The sequence below is a fragment of the Mastomys coucha genome, unplaced genomic scaffold (assembly GCF_008632895.1).
Source record: "Mastomys coucha isolate ucsf_1 unplaced genomic scaffold, UCSF_Mcou_1 pScaffold1, whole genome shotgun sequence".
Taxonomy (NCBI): Eukaryota; Metazoa; Chordata; class Mammalia; order Rodentia; family Muridae; genus Mastomys; species Mastomys coucha.
The window spans coordinates 76,033,021-76,038,635 of NW_022196891.1; the positions used below are offsets into that span (position 1 = coordinate 76,033,021).

General features: G+C 44.1%; 1 protein-coding gene and 1 long non-coding RNA gene across 2 annotated transcripts in view; one reads left to right on the forward strand and one right to left on the reverse strand.

Annotated features, from left to right (window-relative positions):
* Nucleotides 1-5,615, reverse strand: part of Smyd3 (SET and MYND domain containing 3) — a 585,040-nt gene that overhangs the window by 219,287 nt on the left and 360,138 nt on the right. The gene's annotated exons all lie outside the window — the stretch shown is intronic.
* Nucleotides 1,276-3,393, forward strand: LOC116104487. Its single transcript, XR_004123926.1, has 2 exons — nt 1,276-1,495; nt 2,987-3,393. It is a non-coding gene; the product is annotated as an uncharacterized LOC116104487 (long non-coding RNA).

Sequence of the window (5,615 nt, forward strand, 5' to 3'; positions counted from 1 at the left end):
CCTACAAGAAAACACACGTAGGGGCTCTTCCCTCTCCTCTGTACCCAGGTAGCCATGTACCATGTGGCACATGTGAATGTCTGTACTCTTATCAAAGCAGCTTAATGTCAACTTCGCACAGCTTCGTACAGCTCCCAGGAACAGTTATGACAGCTTAAGTACCGATGGACATCCAGATATTATCTCAACTCTTTTCCTATTGCAAATTAAGGTGTGGCTGATGTCACATACATCTGTCACTTTGTGTGTTTGATAGATGGCTGTAGGACAAATTCCTCTATGTGTAACTGCTGAGTCAAAGAGCATTTACATCTGCAGCTGGAGAAATACTCTGTCTCTGTCTCTGTTTGTGTCTGTCTGTCTGTATCTCTGTCTCTGTCCCTTTGTCTCTCTGTCTCTCTCTGTCTCTGTCTCTCTGTCTCTCTCTGTCTCTCACTGTCTCTGTCTCTCTCTGTCTCTCACTGTCTCTGTCTCTCTGTCTCTCTGTCTCTCCCTGTCTCTCTCTCTCTCTCTCTCTCTCTCTCTCTCTCTCTCTCTCTATCTCTATCTCTATCTCTATCTCTCTCTCTCATTTACCTTTTCTGAAGAATACGAGTTTCTCTGTGCCCTCGCTGGCACAGTTGGCTAGCAAGCCTTTTGTCCTTTACCGAGCCCACCAGTAAAACTTCAGATTCCAGTAGAGCTTTGTTCACCTGTACATTTGTTTAAATAGACTTTCCAGATCCTTTTGCCTGGGTCCCTGGAGGCTAACCCCTCAGGACAGTGTAACTATGGCTTCCATGTCTGAGAGCTCCTGAGAGACAGCCATAAGGGACTGGGACGTGGGAGGTAGACGAGCCTCAGGCATTTCTTGCCCACTCGGGTTGTTTCCACTTCTATTGCTCACGTGGCTCAACAGCTCTGAGATCACAGCTCCTGCCCTTTCCTGTCCCAGCTCCCACTAGTCCAGCACCTGTTCCTCTACTTGGGTTTCAGACGCAGAAACTATAGTAGGCTCCTGCTCTGCCAGCTTCTGGCGATCATACTCGTCTGTCCTCTGCCTTCCTGTACTGTTCTAACTTTGAAGCATTTGGAGGAAATGTGAGCTGTGCTTTTGTCTCACAGAGACCACACACCCTCCTCCTGTCTACTTTCTAGTGGGTTATTATTGGCTGTTACATTTTCAGCTCACAGAGGGACGAGGTCGGCGCTCATTGGCTCGAAGGCTGTGATGTCACAGTGGGCTTTTATTACGCAATACCTTTCAGAATTATTATTTTAATGTAGTGAAATCGGTCTGCTATTTGTGGCTTTTGGTTTTACATCACATTTAGAAAGAGAACAAAGAGTCTGCAACAGCACAATGAATTCAGGGGAGGGAAACGCACTTTGCACTGAATCCCCTAGCCCGAGAGTCTCGGCAAGGACCGCTACTCAGCCTCCTAGGGTTTCACCCGAGTGGAACTTCCTTCTCAGGTGAAATCTTTCATGGAAAGAGGACAATGCAGAAAACAGAGTAAGTGCCTGGCTGAAGCAGAAGTCCCTATCCCTAAGAACCCAAGGATCCCATGCACGCTCTCCATGAGTACAAGGGATCTTAGAAGTTGGCAAAACATTTCTGAAATCCCATCCAGGTCAGAACTCCTAGAATGTTCAATAATTCTACCACCCTTTCCTGGTAGCTTTCTGCAATCAGCAACCATGGCAGGGCTCCTGCAGTTCTTAGCAAGAGATGTTCAGGCTTCCATTCTGGACCAAATATGGTTCCTGCAGGATTTTGCTCCAGAGTCTTAAGGCTCTTAGCTTAAGTTTGTGATTCTCTTCTACAAGTTAAAAAAACAAATACCTTTGTGAATATTGTGCTAGGTAGAAATAGATGGAAAGTAAAATATTATCACTGCCTATTATTTAGAGAGACAAAGAAAAGACCTTATCTCTTAAAAAAAAAGGGGGGGTCTGAAAGTCTCCCTCTGAGGTTCCATATTTGACATCATAAGGAGAGTCAGGCACAGGTGAAGGACAGAATACAAACAGGGGAAACCTGGAATCTTAGCCTGGCTTTACAGTCTAAAAAACACAAATAGAAAAAGGTTTCTTGCTTGAATTATTTGTTAGTTGCTGTGTTTTGCTCTCATAGATATGCATAGGTACATGGATATTTATTTATCTCTTCATTCAGATGTAAATGTGTACATTCAGATATAAACCCACTAAATCTACACTGCCTACAAACTTCAGAAATAGAAAACACGTATTTACCAAAGCCAGTACACAAAATCAAACTAGCCACGTTATATATTTTTCCATCACCGTGACCACAACAACTCAACGGGAGAAACCTTAGGGACAGAGAAGGTGAATTCTGGCCCAGAGTCTGTCCTAGAGGCAAGGAGAGGGAGACTGCTTAGTCCATGGCTATGGAAGTGCATGGTAGAGGCCACTTGCATCACGGCAGAATAGAATGCACAGGAGGCCCGAACCAGTGAGTAGAGCTTTGCCCACCACAGTCCTGTGCCTAGTGACCTGTCAGCTAGGTCCCTCAAAATAGCAACAGCAAGGGAACCAGCATTCAAAACATGATCTGCGGGAGATGTTTCACTTTCAAGCCCAACAGCAATGAAAGTAAACACGGGCTTTGAGGAAAAAGAAAGGCAATGTTTGTTGGTGAGTACTGTATCTGGGATGAGCAGAGGCAGCCTCTGGCATCTGACCATATCACTGCTCTGCCTGTGTCCTTTACACTGATACCGATACATAAAGTCAGAGACCTGGTGTATCCATTAAGTAATTGCTTCAATAAATCCTACCAAGCAGCTAATTTGCAAGAATACCCTGCGAGATTAAAAGGGTAGAAGTGTCCTGCGACAGCTCAGTGGGGGCACAAACTTCAAGATACCCATTGGTAAAGAGAGAATATCCTAAAGCAGGGGAAATCTTCCCAACGGACCGGGCCATGTGTAAAGAGAGGCAAGTGCACTTTCTTTTGACTACTTTTATCATATTTCAGAGGCCTACGCCAGTCCTGGGAGTTCTCGATATCTTGCTACCACATCAGAAGAGGTACAGGAAACAAAGAGTAGTTGAACCCAAGTTTGGCAAAATACCATTACCCCAATACCATTTTCGAAGTTAGGACGAAGGTCCAACATGATCTGTGCCAATGTAATCTCACCTGGGGACTGTTAAGCTGAAACCATTCACTTAACCTTAGAAGATCCTACAAGGAAATGGGAAGACTGCTCACGTTTCAAAGAGATGCGCTCTAGGATCCTAGGACCCACCATCAAACACGTCATCCGTCATCTACAAATAGATGCTTTCCGACCATTTGGGGGGCTCTTTGGGATCTTTACTGCATGACCCACACGACTGGTATATTATTAACATATAAATATTAAAATAGACAGTGAATAAGTGGATTTAACTTTCTGCTTTCTCCTTCATCCCATGACCACAAGCACGGGGTTCAGGCTGTTCATCTTCTCTTCTCTTTACACACACATCCACTTGAGATTGGAATAGGGTTAACCCCACTGTTTCACCTCTCTCGGATAAAACATCCCGACATTCCTTCTCAATACTATTTTTTTTTTTTCTGGCAGAAATTTATAAGGTTAATGCAAAACTCTAGAACCTAAAGAGAGTAATAATCTGTGTTCAGCTACATTGGGTACAATGCTTGGGGCTGTTAACAATTATCCTGATTGGATTAGAGCAGTAATTTCAAACTGCTTCCTCAGACACACTCCCCAGGCACAACAGGCAGCGGGAGCTGTTGAGGTTGGGTAGGTGAGGCAGTATAGCCAGGCCCCTAGGGACCCTTCTCCTTTCAGAATATCAGTAGGCATCTATATACTCTTTCCAGTGACAGAACGGGTTCCTGTGTCTTCTTTCATTAAAAAAATAAAATAAAATAAAATAAAATAAAAAGGATATTTGAAGGAGGAGAGGCTGTCTCTTAAAATACTTTGAAAACACACCTTTGTGAGTTTCTAAGTTTCTACAGATCTCTGAAGTCTTGTAGTCTACACGCCATTGATTCTATTGTATCTTAATATTCGCTGCTTGGAATTTTGTTTGAAAATCACATGAAACATCGCATGAATGGCAAGTAGGTGCAAAGACAGATGCTTAGGCTTTTTCTACCTTTGATGTCCAGGTGTCAGAGAACTCGTGGTACACAAACAGAAGCCTAGGTGGGAACAAACAACTCCGAGTCCCCACAAAGTGAAAAGCTCAGATGGTCCCCTCTCTCTTCCCTCAGTGTGGTTTTGGGAGGAAAAAAGAGAGAGAGAGAGAGAGAGAAAAGAAGAAGAAAAGAGAGAACAAAAGATCAGAAGACAGAACTTCATGGGTGTTGAAATACACACATCATCTTTTTAATCTCACACAGCAAACTTCTGCTTATCTTGTTTGTTCAGAGTTGAATTTTTATGTGGAAAAAGAGTACATAAGGTTGTGGGTGTGGACGTGTGCTTTCTGCAAGCACGCCCCGCATTGGCGGTGCTTAAGCATCCATAAAATAAGGCAGCAATGACTGCACTCTCTAGGTAAGGAGTCCTCAAAGGAGGGCTCATGAGCTGTTCAGTCAGAGGAGCTGGGCAACATATCAGAAAAACCATGATTTCTGACTCTGGAGGAGAACCAGAGCAATTACAGCTTCTGTTAGGGTGAATGCAGATGGCGTCAGAGCTCACTCGATGATAAGGATTATTTTTATTAGAAGCAAAAAAGGTTTGAGCAAATTTAGATGGGCTTTTTTTTTTTTTAAAATTAGATATTTTCTTTATTTACATTTCAAATGACATCTCCTCTCCTGGTTTCCCCTCCAAAAAAAAACAACCTGTACCCTCCCCCCTTCCCCTGCTCACCAAACCACCCTCTCCCGCTTCCTGTCCCTGGCATTTCCCTACACTAGGGCATAGAACCTTCACAGGGCCAAGGGCCTCTCCTCCCATTAATGACCAACTAGGCCATCCTCTGCTATACATATGCTGCTGGAGCCATGAGTCCCACCATGTGTACTCTTTGGTTGGTGGTTTAGTCCCTGGAAGCTCTGAGGGTACTAGTTAGTTCATACTGTTGTTCTTCCTAAGGGGCTACAACCCTTCAGCTCCTTGGGTCCTTTCTCTAGATCCTTCAGTGGGGACCCTGTACCCAGTCCAATGGATGGCTGTGAGCCTCTACTTCTGTTTTAGTCGGGCACTGCCAGAGCTCTCAGGAGACAGCTATATCAGGCTCCTGTCAGCCAACACATGCTGGCATCCACAATAGTATCTGGGTTTGATGATTGAATACAGGAAGGATTCCCAGGTGGAGCAGTCTCTGGATTGTCCTTCCTTCACTCTCTGCTCCATAGTTAGTCTCTGCAACTCCTTCAATGGGTATTTTGTTCCCCCTTCTAAGAAGGATCGAAGTATCCACACTTTGGTCTTCCTTCTTCTTGTGTTTCTTGTGGTTTGTGGATTGTATTTTGGGTATTCTGAGCTTCTGGGCTAATATCCACTTATCAGTTAGTGCATACCATGTGTGTTCTTTTGTGACTGGGTTACCTCACTCAGGATGAAGTTCTCCAGATCCATCCATTTCCCTAAGAATTTCATAAATTCATTGTTTTTAATAGCCGAGTAGTACTC